General features: G+C 42.0%; 1 long non-coding RNA gene across 1 annotated transcript in view; it reads left to right on the top strand.

Annotated features, from left to right (window-relative positions):
* LOC121927624 overlaps positions 1-19200 on the top strand; it is a 36104-nt gene that overhangs the window by 12379 nt on the left and 4525 nt on the right. Inside the window, exon 2 of the long non-coding RNA XR_006103285.1 lies at positions 11782-11904. This is a non-coding gene — a long non-coding RNA (uncharacterized LOC121927624). The remainder of the gene's footprint in view (positions 1-11781; positions 11905-19200) is intronic.

The following is a 19200-nucleotide window of genomic DNA, read 5'->3' on the forward strand; positions in this document are numbered from 1 at the left end:
GGCCATGCGTGGTGGAGGAGGAGGAGGCCAGCGAGGCCCCAGGGTTGCCTTGCAACCCCGCTGCAACTGGGCTTTTCCCGGTTTTTGGCGGCACCCGTGCCGTGTCTGGGCAGGTGCCGCCAAAACCGGGAAAAACCCGGTTGCAACCGGGTTATGTCATCCCTAGCCATGGAAACCCCTGGGTGACCTTGAGCCCTCACAAACTTCGCTCAGAAGCAGGCAAGGGAAAACCTCCAGTGAACACATCTTGCCAAGAAAACCCTGTGATATGGTGACCTTAGGAACACCATAAGTTGGAAACAACTTAAAGGCACACAATAACAACAACAACAACAACAACAACAACAACAAAGAAGCCTACTTAAAAGCTTATTCCAAATTGCATCCAGTGATGATTTGCATTTTTGTTGGCCAAACATATAGGTCTGTGTTTTTAAAAACATGCTGGGGGGAGTTGGTCAGTTAGGCCTATCTGCTTTCCTATTTTCTCTCTGTTTTGCTGTACACTTAGTAGGGATTTTGGAAGCAGCTGCTATTTACCTTATCTGTTAAAAGGATGCACATACAACTGCAGTAAGATTGGCTACATCAGAATTCCACTCCTTCCCAGTTCAAGTTTTATTTCATTGTTTCCTACAGATGTTCTGCTGCAACTGAACACCAGAAGTGTATATTTCTCCAGTCATCTTTTACCATTTTCCCAATGCTGGTGCTGCTAGAAAGCCTTCCAGTTAGATAGAGGAAAGGGCAGAAAGGAGGCATGGACAGTTATAAAAAGACTTTAAAAAAAGGAGCTTTTTTGTCAGAATCTTGTTAACTGAGATGCTTATAATTCAGGATCCAGCATGTAGTTTTGTTTGAAAGCAGCTATGATCCTAGTTGATCACATGCCATATTAAACAGGAGTTTTTGCCCATAGTGATTATGTGAATATTTCTGTTTGTCTTTTTGGTTAGGTGATTTATATATTAGTCTCTATATTACATTCTGTTTGTTCACATATATAACGCTTCTTTAAAAAACACCACTGATTACTTAAAGGACCATAGTCATTTGTCTCCAGAAAAACCCAACAGGAAACATCTCCAGTCTTTCAAATAGATTCATTGTACTTGAAAGTAAAATATCACTTTCTCTTGCAATTTACTCTTATTTTAAACAGCAGCTTAGCATAGATTCCACATGACATAAACCTTGTGTCTGCTTAAGAAATAGCTCCTTTGTTTATACCACTTCATTTCATTGTAGTGCCTTTCCTATCACAGCTATTCCTTCACATTTTTTATTGTTGCTTACTCCTATTCCCTCACCAGCCTATTAGCCAGCCACCCCTAGTTTCATTAACTTTCCATTTAAATGTGCTATCAGTTTTCCTTGAATACATAACCTTCCATTGTGTAATACTGAATTCCAGTGCATTTGCCTATTTCCCCAGTGTATCCAAATCCTTCCACAGTCTGGAGCATTCCTGAAATTTATCAACCATCCCCATTTTATTATGATGTCATTGGTGTGTCTGGACCAGCAATTCAGTTTATACTTTTTAAATAAGGCAAGTCTCAGCTTTGATCCTGGAGGGACCTAATCTGTCTGCTCCAAAAGTAGTTATGTTTCCACGACCACCAATAACCTGGTGCTGTTTCACTGTCTCTTAGCTGCTTTGCTAAGCCCATCTTACGGCAAGTTTGCATAATGGGTGACCTTCCTAAATGAATGAGTACAGTGGCCATATTCACTGGCCTGCCAGGTACTTTGCAGTACCTTCTGTTTTAAATAGTCTCAGATACTCAGCAGAACTCTGTGACCAGGTTACTTGTGTGCTGCCTGCTTAATTTACTGTGTAGTTTCTCAATGCTGATCATCAGCGTTAAGATGTCTAGTCCCCCATTTTATGGTCCTTTATCATTAAACTGAACTACTGACAGCCCATCAATAGAGGGCCATAGTAGACATTGCCACCTGCTTGAGATTACTAGTCCCAGGGCTCCCCCAAAAAGATGACAACTATAACCCAAACAATAAAGTTCTGTAATTAACACACACACACACACACACACACTTATACGCAGAAAATAAAGTAAAAGTCTGTTCTAGAATAGTGAAGGGGAGATGAGGAGACACTGACACCACATGACTGCACAATCCCACTACTGCCATGGAAGTATTTTACCACACCTGAGGACTAGCACTACACCAGTGCTATTGGGAGCTTATTGATGAGTTTTTCCATCAATATATGCTTCCAGGACAAGGCATCAATGAGTGGGAAATGGCACTGTGAGACCGGTCTTGCCAAAGGTGCTAGTAGTTTCCAGGCAAGTTACAAAATGCTGGTTATTAACCTTAAAGCCCTACATGGTTTGGGTCCAGGTTACCTACAGGATCACTTCTTCCCATATAATTTACCTCATACATCAAATCCTCTGGCAGACATTCATTCCAGTCAGCCAGGATTAAGATGGCACTTGTCAGCCAGAGGACTTTTCTTTCAGCTGCCCCTAGACCGTAGAATGACCTGCTGGAAGAGATCTGACAGCTGAATACACTGAATTTAAAATAGCATTGAAAACCAGTCAGATGATTTTAAATTGGGAATTTTAAATGTGGATTGTATATCTAAGACCTGAAACAGACGGGCCAAAAAGTGTGGCTTCTGGCCACTTCGGGAGCATGGTGTGCAAACAACACATGCCTCTGATGTGGCTGGAAACTGCTCTGAGGCCTCCTAAGGCAGGCTGAAGCCACCGGCAAAAGGAACGGCAAAAAACCCCTGAACACCTGAACTGCTTGTATGTTGTTGTTGTTGTTTTTTTTTTTTTTTTTTAATAGCCAAAAATGCCTCCTCCACCCTCCAGGTGTATGTAGCTGGGTCCACCTTTCTGCAGCCCTGAGATGGACCCAGGAGCAGAATTTAGAAAAGCACGAAAGCTTTCTGACAGAGATGGCAAAATAAATTACAAATCCCAGAATTCCATAGCTTTGAGCCATGGCAGTTAATGTGATGTCAAACTGTTTTATTTCTGCAGTGCAGATTAGACCTTTGTCAAACCTAGACCTCCTATTATTCAGAATGAGACAACTGCCTCAAACAGCTGGCTTTGGTTGTCATAACATGGCAGCAAATTGCCCATTATTTAATGTACAGTATTATTATTGATTTTTTAAATAAAACTGACAGTGCCTGTGAGGTGTTTGTGAGATTTTCTGCTTCAGCAGAAAAAGAAAACACAAACAAACTTGGGTATCCTTGACTACTATTATGTATCTTGACTTAGGTGGGGTGGGGATGACTGGCCCAGTTTTGCCTCAGGCAGCAAAATGTCCATAACAATTCCTGTATATGACAATTTTTTAAAAAGAAAAAAAACTTTTACTGAATCTTAACACTATAGCGAGTAATAAAATTATAAGCAAATCAAGTCAACTCATCAAATATCAAATGTAATCCTCTATAATTACAAGGGTTTCCAGTGCATTATCACTATCAACTTTCATCTGTCAGAATTCATTGAGGGTTGTTTATAAATGTGGGCAATGGCCATTTGGAAACTCTGCTGTGAAGGTTCCAAACTGATCATCTAGCAACACAGCTGCCCTTGTCCTTCAGTCGGAGCTACACATCTCATTGACACAGGAAGGGACTTTGATCTATCTGCTTATTCTGCTTCCCAATCCACAGGGAATCCCTTGCTCTCTTCCACTTGTGCTTTGGCCTTTGGCCCATGGTAGGTGAACATGTTTGTGTAGATTCTTGGGAAGGTGGACTATTCATGAAGCATCAGAAATGATGAAAGAGCACTTAATATTCAAAAACTGGGAGCTTAAAATCAGTCTCTGTAAAATGCTCAAGGGAAGATGCTTCTGTTTCATGAATGATGACCATGTCTACTGTGATCTCTAGTCACATCTTGCTAAATAAACACCTCCCATTGTCCATCACTCAAAACTGTCAGTATCCTGAAGTTGACAAAAGGCAGCACCATAAAAATTTCAAGCAAACCATTTGCTAGGAGGAAATCAAAGACAGGACAGAAGCCTTTTGTATCTTCAGGACATCATTTCACACTTCCAGTCTCCACTCTTTCCATGAAGGGAGGTGTAAGGCCTTAAAGGGATTGGCCTCTAATTTGGAGCCTACCACTCATCTTACCAAGATCTAATGGCATTTGGTTCAGGCCCATGGAAAATACTGGGATTGGGATTCGTTGCAAGCACATAGCCTTCAGTACCACTGGACTGATGTAGCTGGCTGGGCTCTTGTCATCTGCATCAAAGCCAGACATCTCGGCTCCTGCCCAGGGTTATGATGTCTATGTTGTTTAGGAAGGGGAAGGAAAAGGGGAAGAGGAAGAGGGGATAGCAGCTTCACTAGGCTGCTTCCTCCATTGTCTTCACTAGTAGCCATTTCCCCAGACTGCAGCAGAGGGAGATGTAATGAGAAACAGGGACACTCCATCAGTCCTGCTGAAAAACTAGTTACACTTTCCCCCGCTCTTTCCTTCCCATCACATTTTACCTCATGCCTTTTTTAGATTGTGAGTAGGGACTGACTTTTATTGATTATACAGTATAGGTTGTTGCAGGGTTTCTTTCTTTCTTTCTTTCTTTCTTTCTTTTTTCTTTTCTTTTTTTGGCTGAAGAATGTGATAACAACACTTAATAATAAATAGAAATAGTAGTAATGGTAGCAGCAGCAGTAGTAAGATTTAGGCCTGTGCTTCTCAGGCTGATGTGGGGAACCTCATACCTTCCAACTGTCCCAATGTGACAGGGATAGTCCTGACTAATTGTCTTTCATCTCACTTTTTAGTTGCTTTTAAAATATCCCAGTTTCTCTCACCTGTCCCCCCCTTTGTCCCACTGACTTACCTGAATTGATGCAAACTGTATTTAAATGCAAAAATAATTTGCACGCTGCCCTTCCCCAGTAGACTCAGGCAAAAGCAAGCTGTCACAGCCTATCTTAGATTGTGTGTTCTTCCTCATTAATAACTTTTGCCTTCTTGACCACACTCTGATGTTGCTTGGCCACATATGTTCTAGTCTTAATCTGTGAAAATATTATTGCTATTATTTTTATTTATGTCCTGCTCTGTTCCCAGAAATGGGACCCAGAGGGGCTCACAACATTAAAAGAACAATACAATTGAAAACATAGAAAAGTGATACAATAAAACAGAATTAAATTGTTACAGTATTAAAATATATATTTTATGGTGTTATCTATTTCATAAAATAGATATTTTATGAAATGGTGGAGACCATGGGATTAGCAATTATTACTTTCTAATGTGCCATGGACCAGCACTATATTAGTGTCCACTGAATATAATTGTTTCTTTTTGCCCCTGGAAACCCCCTACAGACTAGCAGCTGATGGCTTGGGGACTAGCACTAGTTCAAGGGCCCCCATTTTGAGTAGCACTGATTTAGTCAATGTTCAAATATCAGGTTCTGATTAAAGCTAAACCTCAATCCCCAAATTTCTCTAATGAAACCAGAACCAAGAGAAAGGCCTCTCCTAGTGATCTTAACACCTAGTCAAACTCATTTGGGAAAATGTAGCCTTTGAAGTAGCCTGGTCTAAAGTTGAATATGGCCTTATAGACCTCACACCATCTTTGCTGGTTTGTACTGTGGAAAGAGATTGGTACCCAGTTAAGCTTCCACAAGGAGGAAGTCATACACTGCCTGTAATAGTCAGAGTCAGTAGTCTAGCTCCAGTATTCTAGATGTGTGAAAATTTCCATAGAGCATATAAGAGTAGTCCAATCAAGATATAGTGAGGCATGTCTCACCTAGCCAGAGAAGACATTGCCAGCAATGGCCATAGCTGGTGCACTATCCTTAAATATGCAAAACCACTCCTGACTATCACCATACTTGGGCATCCACATTCAGAGCTTAATTTAGGAGTATATCCAGGAATATCCGGATAAAGTCACCTCAACCAAGACAGGCTGGATTCCTGTTCTGTGTTCTACCTTTTCACTGGCAAGAAGCACTTCTGTCTCTTTGCTTTGTTCATCTTCCTCCATTCCATTACTAACATCTGGCTGTGATTCAGAACTTCAACAGCTTTCATGGGTTTAGACAAAAAGGAGAAATAAATCTGGATGTCATCGTTGTAACAGCACCAAATTCCCAAACTCCAGCCAGCCTCACTGATTACATGTATATGTCAACATGCTATAAATTAAATAGCACAAAGGCAAGAGAGAACCCCTAGGGACACTTGGGCTGCATACGCACAGCAGAAATAATCCAGTTTGCCACCACTTCAACTGCCATGGCTCAATGCTATTCAATTCTAGGAAGCCTAGTTTTGTGAGACATTTAGCCTTCTCTGTCACAGAGCTCTGGTGCCACAACAAACTACAAGTCCCAGGATTCCATAGGCTGGAGTCATGGCAGTTAAAGCGGTGTCAAACTGGATTATTTCTGCAGTGTGGATGCAGCCTTGATTGTAGAACAAATCACACATCAGTTTTGTGATACAAGCATTTTCTTATTTGTAGGAACTGAAACAAAACTACCAAATTTAATAAAGGGAGAAAGTGGCTGAGAGGTTCTTGTGGTGAAGATGGGGAGGGAGAGGGAGAATGCGTAACTTGGATCTCTGCCTTCCTTGTGCAAATCATCTACAAAACCCTAAATAGAAAAAGTAAATTTCTTTTGGCAACATCTCTCTTTCTCTCTCTCTCTCTCTCTCTCTCTGTGTCTCTTCTCTCCCTCCCTCCTCTGCCTCATTATACAAAGGACTGCAGCCTAAGATAATTGACCTGATAAGATGATACTTAACATGCTTTCAAAAAGTTAAAAACTGGTAGGTCTTTATAAATGCCTACTTTAATTCATGTCTTGGTGTGCAGCTCCCTCTTCTGGGACAGAATTGGTAAAACAGGAAAACCTAAGAAACATTATGAACAGGGAGATGACATGACTGTGGAGTTTATCCCGTGCAGAAACGGGATTTAAAACAAGAAAATCCCACAAAAGCGGGGTCATTTTCACATGACATTGGGGACATTGAGCATTAATCCGGCAATAACCCGCACAAAAAGTGGACAAAAGCAGCTGCTTTTTACTTTCAGGATTCTCCCGAAAGTAAAAAGGAACCGATTTTGTCCATTTTCTGTGCGGGTTATTTTCATGTTAATGCTCAATGCCCCCGATGATTCTGAAAATTATCCCGTTTTTGTGGGATTTTTATGTGATTTAAATCCTGTTTCTGCACAAGATTTAGGCACTTAGAATCTTGTCTGATAAACTCCTGTGAGTGAACAATTCACTACTACTAGTCACTTCATACACCTGAGAGTGGAGCAGGAAACCACCTGCTTAAAACCTTTATGTTTGGAAATCTCATGGCTGTTCTGTTACATCTTTTTGCCAAGAATCTACTGCACAATTTCCAAACAGTGCTGGCCCTACCATCAGGCAGAGGAGGCAATTACTTCAGGCAGAGGCAGGTGTCCTGTCACTAAGCAGCGGAACAGACTGCCTTGGAAAGTAGTGGACTCTTCATTTTCAGAGGTCTTTAAATGGAGGTTGGGACCACTCTAGATGTGTATTCCTGCATGGAAGGGGGCCCCTCCCAACCTTTATGATTGCGTGATTCAACCAGGCAGCAAACTGTTTACTGTACTTATTAAAAGACACAGCTGTGTTAGTCTGTAGAATCAGAATGTTGAGAGATCTTGTAGCACATTTGAGACTAACTGAAAGGAAGAAATTGGCAGCATGAACTTTTGTAGACTTCAGTCTACTTCCTCAGATGCATATGGTGTTTATTAATTAGTTTATTATTATTCTTTTTCCTGCCAAAAGGAATGGGAGGGATTCATTGGCATTCCTGCCTCAGGTACTAAACATATTCGGCTGGCTTTTGGTACAGTGCACCTTGACAGATGAAAGGAAACACCATGTTCTTCTGCTTAGAGGCAACAAATATATTTTTGGCTAATCTTCATTTATAAGCCACATGTACCTGCATCACAAAAAGAAAATTTTACACATGTTCCGCCTTTTATTAAAGCTCCCATTTTTTTTCTGCTTGTGTCACAGCTATTCAAGCTAAATGAAACAAAGCTTACACTCTATTTACCTCTAATTTACCGCTGAGGGAGAGAGCAGGCCGGCCCAGCGTCATCAAGGGCTGGCCTGAAGACACAGTGTATCTTAAATGTAGATTTTTCTTGTACTGTTATTTAATTTTCTTGTACACCGCTATGATCTATTTGGAATAGCGGTTTATAAATAAAACATATTATTATTATTAATTTATCAGTTAAGTTTGTGTGATGTTTCCAGATGTCAGTGTTAGATCCTGGCTGATGATATTATTTACATTGAAGAGAACACTTTCCCCTTAACTTGTGGAGAGCTGTGGGAGGATTTTCATGTATGAACTGTCTTTCTGTTCTCACCTGCTCTCCAAGAAGTGGTTCTTCTTTATCCCTTCTCTTGTATTTTCCTTGCTACTCACCTCTGAGTAGCCTGGAAACCTAGTTCCAAATCACTTGCAGCCTAAAGTACAGTCCAAAACACACTGCAGAAATAATCCAGTTTGAGAGCACTTTAACTGCCCTGGCTCAGTCGTGCTAGGGAATTCTAGGAATTATAGTAAATGTGAAACATTTAGCTTTCTCTGTCAGAGAGCCCTGGTGCCACAATAAACCACAATTCCCAGGATTCCATAGCACTGAACCTGGGCAGTTAATGCGGTCTCAAATTGGATTATTTCTGCAGGGTGTTTGGGTGTTTGTTAATCTTTACTATAATAGCTGAAAAACAGGTAAAAGCAAAATCTTTAATTGGGTAATATCTAACATTGAAAAAAGGATGCAGACCTATTTCTTGTGCCTCATGCTTTCACACAATTAGTTGTCTCTTCTGTTCTAGATAGAGCAAAGATGGTTGCTGCTGTTGTCTGCTGTCAGGTTGTTTCTGACTTATAATGACCCTAAGGAGAAACTATCACAGGGGTTTCTTGGCAAGTTTTGTTTAGAGGAAGGTTGCCATTGCCTTCCCATGAGGCTGAGGACATATGATTTGCCCAAGGTCACCCTGTAGGTTTCATAGCTGAGATGGGAATTGAAGCCTGGTCTCCAGAATCAAAATCTAACATCATACTACTTCACCATGATGTCTAATGCAAAAATAATAATAATTGAAAGTTCAAATAGATGGGTGGATTTAAATAGTTGGCTTTAACAATAACACAAAGCTGAACTTCAACAATATTTTTCATTTCATTTTTGCTTGGGAAAAATTCTGTATAACTGGAAAAAAAATGCACACTTGCCTCCAGCACAGAGAACTTTATACAGATAAATCTGTTATACAGTTATCCAGATGTATTATTGGCAAGTGCATTGTGTACTTTCTTCAGGTTATACTAGTGAAGTGGTCTATGCCAAATGGTCTAGCTTAGGCAATAGAGCACTGAAGAACAATGATGGGGAAAGGGACTGACAGAGACAATGCAAGTATGCAAGTTTCAAGCATATTTATGAACTAACAAAACAACTGCCAGTGGACTAATAGGGATAAGTTTTGAGGCGCAGACAGTTCCCCAGCCACTTGGCAGACAGCCTGCCAGCTTTGACCTAGGCAGTCATTTAATGAGCAGTATTACCAATCACCCTTGAAGGAAATCCCCTGAAAATCCGTGAAATGCCCCCAAATTCCCCGAGGCATCTGAGTCAGGGGCCGGACATCTGGGTCAAGCACAGGTCTTCTGGGTCAAGGGACTGCAAAGCATAATGGGAAGGCAAAAGGGGATGGGGACTTCCAGGTCAACCATTTTTGGGGCGAGAAAGGCACTTTCGGCCATTTTGGGGGGGCGAGAAGTGAAATCATTCCCTATACAGTAAATGGAAAGGCATTTAATTCCCCAACCGAAAGGTTTAATTCTCTGGAAATTCCCCATAAATTTTTAATACCTGAAAATTCCCTGGAAAGGCTTTTTATTACTCGGAAATCAGGGCATTCCCTGGAAATTGACAACACCATTAATGAGAGAGAAGCAGCTGGAGTTTTGTTTGCTTGTTTCTGAATGCCCAAACATGTTCTGCAGAGGTATATTCTTCCTGTTGGTCCATGATGGTGGAACAAATCCATAGCAAGTTTACATGAGCTTGCTGGGCCAGTTCAGGAAAGAATTGGAGATGACCTCCATGAATCATGTAGATCCATGAGGGTCTAAAACTTCTCTATATTTGTCCTCAATGGGGCACATGGGGACAAGCAACATCAGAGTGCAGTTATGATGGCAAAAGTTACAGTCTAGGAGAGGCTGCAGAAGTTTGCTTTTGCTTGACCTGATTGGAAAAAGGTAGGATTCAGCCCCATCCTCTCCTCTCTTCCATACTGAGTTGAGTGCAAACAATTTTTGTACAGTGATCCCTCCACATTCTCTGGGGTTAGGAGTGAAGGACCTCTGCAAATGTGGAAAAACTGCAAATAAAAAAACCCATTATTCTTTTTACCTGAGAGAACACCTCTTTAGGAATGTCTAGGCCCTCCAGTACACCTCTGTGGTCAATATCTGCCAGAAGTTCATCATAGAATCATGCTGGAGGACCTAAAAATGCCTAGAGAAGTGTTTTCTCTAGAAAAGTCTAGGTTCTCCAGCACAACTCTATGGTCAACTTTTGACAGAGTTGAGAGAACATATTAATCAAAACTGCAAATAATCAAATCCACAAAAGTCAAAGCTGCAAATGTGGCAGGCTGGCTATACTCTGAACTCAGTTTGAAGCAATTGAAGTAAGCTGAAGACAAAGGGAGAAAATGGGAGGAGGGAGATGAAACTGGGACAAAAACAGTTAAAAATGGAGTGACGGAGGATTAATCAGGATCTGTTAAACTGGGACAATTGGAGGATGCTTATTCAGGGGTCACATGGTACTTTGTTGGATTTCAGGATAGCGTGCAGGGCCTCCAACCATCGGTTGCAGTAGAAAGGGTTAGTTTATTTACAGGCACTACATTATCCTACTGCTCATCTGCTTGGGCCACAACATTGGTGCTGGAGGCAGTGTTGGAAAGGTTTTCCTTGTCAGGAAAGTGTTAGGACTACTGAGAGAAGGAAGGCTCAGGAGACAACACAAATGATTCAAATCCTGTTGCTATAGAGTCTGTAGCATGAGGGATGACTGAAGCTGTAGCTCAACTCCAACTAGAGGGCACCAAGTTGGAGAAGGTATGTGTGGGTGCATATGCACATTTCTCACTTCCCCTTCTTTTTCTCTGGCTGGCACCAGGGACTTGCATTGTCAGGCATTTGCTGCATCTCAGCCTCTGCAGGCGTCTACTGTCTACTGTGACTGCTACACCCTAACCCTGTTCCCAACTTGCTGTTATTGTCTTTTCATCTCTAGTAATTTGCCACTGCTCCGTGCCCTTAATCTACTGCCTGAGGCAACAACTTTACTATGCCTTGTTCAAATGCCAGCAATTCATTCCAGTGAACCAGTCAACAACTTTAGTTGTCAGTCACAAAATGCATAGGAATCAGAAGGACAGGAAACAAAAGATACATAGGGACTGGTTCTTTTGTTTCTCTTTTTTCTGATTAATATTTTGATGGACGCTTATGAGTTTGTCCTACTTCCCAAATCTTTCTAAATATGAAGTTATCCAATGTTTATTGGACCAAAGCATTGCTGGGAATAGTTTGCTGCTCACCACCATCTGTTGCTCACTCACTCTTGCCACATGATGTCCTGGTGACTGATTTTCTTGTGGAAATAGCTCTTTGTTCCTCCATTTCAGGGTGAGACTTTGCTTGAGTCAAGCCATATACAAGATCAGCAGGCTACAATGCGAAGGAGAAAACAACCAGCCAGGTGACTCATGGACCACAAATGCAAGGAAAAGAGGAAGAAGGTGCTTCTGGTGAGTCAAGGAACATGACTATCTCCCCTTCCCCATAAAGATCTATGGACATACACCCATTCCATCTGGTGTACTTGGTTCTTCAAGACTGCTCAGATGGTTCTTTTGCTATTTTAAAATGGAAGTGACTCTAAGAGGATGACAAATTAGGAAGAAGTGCCCAGGGTAGGACTGGAGAACACGTGGCCCCCTAGAATGATGAACTAGGATTTCACCTTCTGTTATCCCTCATCTGTATTATGCTGAGTAGGGCTGATGGCAATTGCAATCCAACAACACTGTATTGGTTCCATCCTACAGAATCTTTAAGCCCGTTACACATGGGCTTAAAAGTACGCGCAGAGCGCGTACTAGGGTTAAGACGGGGCAGTGCTTCTGCACCACCCTAACCCTAGTGCGCGCTGTGCGCGCACAAAATGGCAGCGGCCGTTCCACACGGCCGCCGTCATCAATACGTCACGGCCGCGCTGCCTCCAAACGAGGCAGCGCAGTTGTGACGTATTGGGGTCGCAGCAGGGCGCCTAGGGCGCCCTTTCTGCAACCCCGGAAGGAGGCTCCGTTTCGGAGGCTCCTTCCTGGTTTGGTCCACTGGGTGCAGCCTTCAGATGGCTGTGCCCAGTGGACCAAGGAGAAAGGGGCCAAACGGCCCCTTTCTCCTCTCCCCACCGCCCGCGGGTGTCCTTGGGGCTTGAAGCCCCAAGGACACCCCTCCAGGCTGCAGAGAAGGGGCCTTTTGCCGCTTCCCCGCAGCCCGGAAAGCGGCGGATCGGGGCTTCAGCGGCTGCCACTCTGGCCACTGAGGCCCCGATCTGGCGGGGAAAGGTGCGCCTACAGGCTGCCCCAAAGGGGCGGTCTGTAATGCGCCTTAAGATTCTTATATTGGTAAGGTACTTAGAAGCTTTCTGTTCCTTGTAAAAACTACAAATTAAAGGCATCTGAAGGATGGAGCCATAGCAGGTAAAGTGGGATTAAACAGCTATAACTGCACCACAGACACACTCTAGATCTGACTCCTTCTTGTGTGAGGCTTAAGGTCCCTTTGCAGGAAGAGTGCACTGAGTTCCGCAGAAAGTCTGTATCTTGTCATGGCTAGAGATGCTTGTAGGCACTCGAAACAGGCAAAACGTGTTAATAAGAATCAAACTGGGCAGCTTTATCTTCAGCTGGAGGGAACAAACACTCATAAAATGAAAACTCAGGATTCCTGGGGGATGTGAAGTGATGTTACTGAGGAAGTCAATATATTCTTTCTATGCAGGCATCTTAAGCTGGTCAGGAAATTCTAGGAATTGTAATAATAATTTTTTTTTTATTTATATACCGCTATTCCAGAGATCATAGCGGTGAACAGCAAGTAAGCTAATTTGCAAGTAAGCTAATTAGCCCCCAACAGTCTGGGTACTCATTTTAGCGACCTCGGAAGGATGCAAGCCTGAGTCAAGCTGGTCTTGAACTCGCAACCTTGTGGTCTTGAGTAAATGGCTGCAGTACAGGCATTTAACCACTGCGCCACCAGTAGTTTTTTTTAAAAAAAATGTGTTAGTGTTTTTTGATTATGTCTGTGGCTCTGTGTACACATAGGAGAGTAAAAACCAATGTGAGGCCTGCAATCGTCTTGCCTGGACCTAATTTTGTGTGTGTATATGTATCTTCAAGTCATCTGTAGTCGTATGGTGACCCCATTAATTTCATAGGATTTTCTTGGCGAAAGAATCCTCAGAGGTGATTTTGCCAGTCCCTTTCTCTATAGCCTGCAACACCTGGTAATTGTTGGCGGTCTCTTATCCAAGTACTAACTAGGGCTGGCACTGCTTAGCTTCTAAGATTGGGTGGGATCTAGAGCCTTAGGGTATTTAGACGCTTATGGACTTAATTATATTGTTAATAAATAGTCCCATACATCTGTCATATTTAACTTCTAGGTGCTTTTCAATACATCTTATTCCTCCTCCTCCTCCTAGTCTAAAACTTGCCTTTCTTTCCTTTGAAGTACTCAACAGCTTATTGTGCTCATGTGTCTTGATGGCAGAATGAGTTAGCTTTGTGTCAAGAAGAGGGACGTTTGTGCTACTGAGTAGTAGTTCAGTGACCATGGTTTGTCCGTGGCTACCTCTGAAGTATAACTTCTTTCCAAGCTGTCCTGCCATTTCGACATAATTGCTTTTGGACAGATGGCAGGTGAGCAGGGTGCTTATGTTACAGTGTGCTGCTTCTTCCAACTCCTTGACCAAAGAGAAAGAAAGAAAGAAAGAAAGAAAGAAAGAGAAATGAAAAGGCATGAATGGAAAAGAAGGAAAAAAGATGCTCTCTAAGACAAGTACCTCTCTCCCCTCCCTCTCAGCTACAAAATTCCAGCAACTGAATTAACTTCCCTGTAAACAAACCAGTGAAACTACTATTTCCAAAGTATGAAGGTGATATCACTTGGTTTCCAGATTATTTCACAAGGGAAACTGGTAGATCATCTATCTTTCTCCAATATAGAGATGGGCGGCTTGTGGCTCTGCACTGCATCTGTATCTGGACTGCAACTCCCATCAGTTCTAGACAAAGCCGTCAATGCTGAGAGATGATTAGCAGTTGCAGTCTTAACATACAAGGGGCTAGAGGTTGTCCACATGTGCTCTAAGGTTTTCCTCTGATTGTCTGAGAGCCAAATATTTGAAACTGGCTGGGTGGCCTTCAACCCACACCAAGCTGAACAAATAATTCTGCACACTGTATTGTCCAATGCTGTGCCCCATGGGATTGCTGTTTCTTCTGTTATATGAACTGTGTAACTGGCCGGATGTTTTACTATAAATGTTCTACCAATTGATAAGTTCTGCATCAAATGATATAATACAGTATGTAAATATTGTTGCAGTAAAATAGTTCTCTTGGAAGGACATGCGTTGAAATTGTTTCTTCAAGGGTACAATGCTCTGCGCAAATACATTCTATGTTGTTCTGTGCAGAGCTCAGAAATGTTACATTTTGGACTATGGCTTCAAGAATCCACTAGCCTACATACCCACTGGCCAAGCTGATCATAGAATTCTGGGAGTTGCAGTCCAGAAAAGTAACATTCCTTTGTTCTGGTTCTGTGTGGATGACAATTGTGAATGCAAACTTATGAGTGATTTATTGTGTTGGCAAATAAGTATTCATGGCAGGATATATCAATGCTTTGCCAACACGATGATGGTTCGGGCAAAGGGAGTCACAACGTTGTGATGGCGGGCACTCTATTTACATAACATTATAAAGGACCTGGGTAAAGGTGCTGTGGTCTGCAGTATCTTACACACGATGGATCTGATAATGGTGTTTTATGATGAGGTGGATGTGTTGCCATCATGCAAGTGGAAACCAGTTTGTGTGCTGGTCTAGTTATAGATACCTACAAGCTCTGGTAGTAGTCACACTTTTCCATCTGTTAAATGGGAAGAACAGTAAATTAATTTTTTTTTATTGTAGCCCTCCTTTTGAACCCCCCCCCCACACATACATACTCCACTGGGACCTTTGAAAAGGAAGGCTACAATCAAATGTATACATATGACTGTAAGTAATAATATACAAACAGTCAAGAAGAGCTGATTGCAAATAAGTTCTAAGCTTCAACCTAAAGCATCTTGCCAGCATTGGTTAGTCCTTCACTGTCCCCACTTGCAATTTCAACTGTGAGAACCAGTGCACCCTATATCTTGAGTTGCATTACCTAAAATCAATGAATTTATTGCCAGTACTGTTAGTAACTGTTCTGACATCTAATTGTCTCCAAAATAATTTACTTTGTAAGTAGCTCATTCAATCTGTTGTCCCTTCCCTCCTACCCTTTCCCTTTCATTTTATCTTCAAACTGTCTTTCCCAGTCTGATAAATTTTCCCCCACCAGCCTCCACTCTTCTAATCTTTCTTTCCATCCAGTCTTTGCCCCTCTAATTATTGCTGAAGTCCTCTACTAATCCATTTTCTTTCTCAGGTGCGCTCTTCGTTTATCCTGTTATCTGTTTATATTACTACAGCATATGTCTTGGGAGGGGTTGTCACTGTTTTACATCTGTCTGAAGGAAGTTTTTGCTTCATAACTGTGGGAGATTCCATTTCTCAGTCTATATGAAATGGAGGCCTGAAGCTAGAATTTGTTGTTCTTGATTGTCTTCAAATCAACCCTGACTCATGACATCTCTGGGATTTCTCTCTCCATATATGATCGGAGTCTGTGCTGCAGGATTTTGAGCATAATTTTGCTTACCTGGGAAATTAATGCTACAGTCAAGCAGGACCATAGTCTTTTTCTATGAAGATTTCTTCCTATACTATTTTTCCATAGAATGTAGAAAGTCACTAACTGTGGTCAAAAAAGAGAGAGAAGAAACAATGGAAAACAAAGGAAATGCTTCAAGCAGTAAAGGAAAGAAGAGAAGCTAGACCTATGGCCTCATAAATTTTGGTATTTATGTTTATGACAGCCCCAAGTGCAAATGCCCCCTAAAGCCCACTTTAAAAGCTAGGCAGCTGGACCAAACAAAGGAGTTCTGCTGCTGCAGCTCACTGAGGGATGATGCATCCAGCCCTTTCCCCCCAATGAACCATGATGCCGCAAAAGGAGTGGCAGGGCCCCCTGCTGGGTTCTGTTGTAACTGCTTGTTGCACCATGGCATGCTGATAGGAGGAGGCTGGACATATCATTCAGCAAGTTACAGAACTTCAATTGGTGTGGCTGCCTGGCTTATAAAGTGAGTTTTTAGGGGTCAGATCAAGAGAGAGATCATAACTATCTAGATTACTGCACCAGACTCTTATAGTGCTGCTATTCCACTTTTACTGCTCTGGCTGCCTCCTGTTGCATTCTGGGATTTGCAGTTTAGGTAAACGCATTTAGAATTCTTAGCCAGAGAGCTCTTAGGCCTCACTGAACTACAAACCATAGAATACAGCAGGAGGCAGCAGAGCAGTAAAAGCGGAATAGTAGTGGCATATAAGAGTCTAGTGCGGTGACCTAGTATATCATGGCAACTATGTCTCCCATGCAGTATTGCTGCCAGAGTCTCTTTCTCTAAGAGTTTTAGCTTTCTCAGTTTCCAATCTAGTCCATAGGCACAGGATATTGCTAGTTTTCTCTACAGTGATATATTTAATTTGATGTTACCTTTCCACTTAAAAGGTTCCCCCTCCTCAACACTGCATGATGTTGACATTAAATTTCATTGCATATTATCTGCTGCCTTCTATACTTTTTCTGTACTTTTCAAGTTGGTGTATCTGGACTGTAGCCACAGATTAGAAGAGTGGAGGCTGGTGGGGAAATATTTTATCAGACTGGGAAAGTCAGCTTGAAGATAGACTCAAAGGGAAAGGTGGATGAAAAGAGAGAACAGATAGAATGAGCTATTAACAAAGTAAATTATTTTGGAGACAATTAGTTGTCAGTACAGTTAGTAACAGAGGTAGTGGTATGGTGCCACTCTGAACATGTCTGACCTCATGGGGTTTTGGAAGTAAAGCAGGATCAGGCTTGCTTGGTAACTGGCTGGAAGACCACCAAGAAATAACAGGAGTCTCCAAGTAGGGCTGGGAGGGATCCTGCAACACTGGAGAGCTGGTGGTAGTCATACATGACAATACTGGTCTGGATAAATGGTTGATCTTATTCAGTGTAAGGCAGCTTCCTATTTAAATTCAAGCTGTCCTGTGTTTTGGCTTCCCATTCTACCAATAGTACACATTAAGATGCTCTTTGGTTGAGCAAACTCAAAACATTTTCCTACCTAAAATAAAGCAGCAAATGGACCCCACCTCTAGGTCAAAGTGGATCTTAACCAAGTGCATATTAGTACAGTAGTGTCTAAAGCAGGTGTGAGAATCATGTGGTTCTTTAGATGAACTGAAAAATCCCTCCATTCTTTACCATTGTCAGCAATAGCACTCATTTCAGTAGGTCTTCTCTCAGCAGGAATGATATATAGGATTTCAGGGCCTGACCCCTTTTTATCTAGTCTGCAGACAAGAGGAAGAACTTCAGAGCAAGAGAATCACCTTAAAAGTATTATATGTCTTCATTTCTTATGCATGTTGGCTTTTTTTTTGAATGGCATTATCTGAGCAACTGTGGTGGGATGCTTAAAGTGACATGCTTCACAACATCACCAGGGCCTACCCCTGTGACATCAAAGTACCTGAGACCCAAGTTTTGGACCCGAAAGTTCAGGGCTTGGGATACATCTGATCTGGCAACCTTACAATCTGAGATTTAACCCAATGTTTTTAATCTTGTAGTGAGCTGCCCTAAATCCCTGTTGGGAGCATGATGGGGTATTAAACAACAAAAAAGATACATTTATTATTATTATTATGCTTTTTATATAGTGCTGTAGATTCACTGTATATATGGGCATATATAGTCTAGGATCTGGTAACGGAGCAGGTACTTTGCAGAATCATACAAAGATGTTGGTTGGTATGAGGGCTGTTTATAGAAACGGAAAGGAAATTGTGTGGGTTGCCTAGGTAATGAGTGAAGAACCACTTGAAACTTTCTGAAATTGTAAACCATGTACCTCTCATATACTAAGTCTCATCTCCCCACCAGCGCACGCAGTCTTAAAAGCACTGGAGTGCCTTTTTCCTTTAAACACTTGCATGTATATGTAGATAAGCAGCGGCAGATTTCTGAACATTAGCCTGAACCCTAATTTGGAATAAAAGTAATAGCAGAAGGGAGGGACATGTGACTACAGAAACGCTTCATGAATGTTTTCTGTTCCAGGCATCTGACTGTGCTGAGTCTGCTACAGAATGCACTCATCAAATCTATGGCTTTTCAGCTGATGGACTGGCAAATAGGTCTCTGACTGTAGTTTGGTATCTGAAGGAGATTTTCCCAGGCAATTGGCTGAGCAAAATTCTGCTCATACAATGACAGCTGTGAACCCTGCTGAGGGCATCTGTTGGGTAGTTAATACTGGTTGGGAATCATATAACTCTGACTGTGTTTTGTTTACCAGAGAAATTCCTATGCTTTTCAAGCAGCATTAAAAGATATTGTACCTCCTGTTTGTTTACATATAATGCTGGGACGGTGTCGTCTCTGTTCCGTACTGCTGATTTGCTTCCCTGCAGGGGAGCTAGCACATTGAAAGGCTTCTTTTTTATTATTTTCATTTCAACTGAATAATAATAATGCCAGCCTAGATGGGCAAATATGCTGTTAAGACAAAGTGGGTTGCAGGAGTGGGGCCTGACTCTCTTGGTTTGCTTGCAGCAGTTTTTTTTTGGGGGGGGGGGGGGTGACAGAAAGAACCTTAATAA

The sequence above is a fragment of the Sceloporus undulatus genome, chromosome 4, assembly GCF_019175285.1.
Source record: "Sceloporus undulatus isolate JIND9_A2432 ecotype Alabama chromosome 4, SceUnd_v1.1, whole genome shotgun sequence".
NCBI classification, from domain to species: Eukaryota; Metazoa; Chordata; class Lepidosauria; order Squamata; family Phrynosomatidae; genus Sceloporus; species Sceloporus undulatus.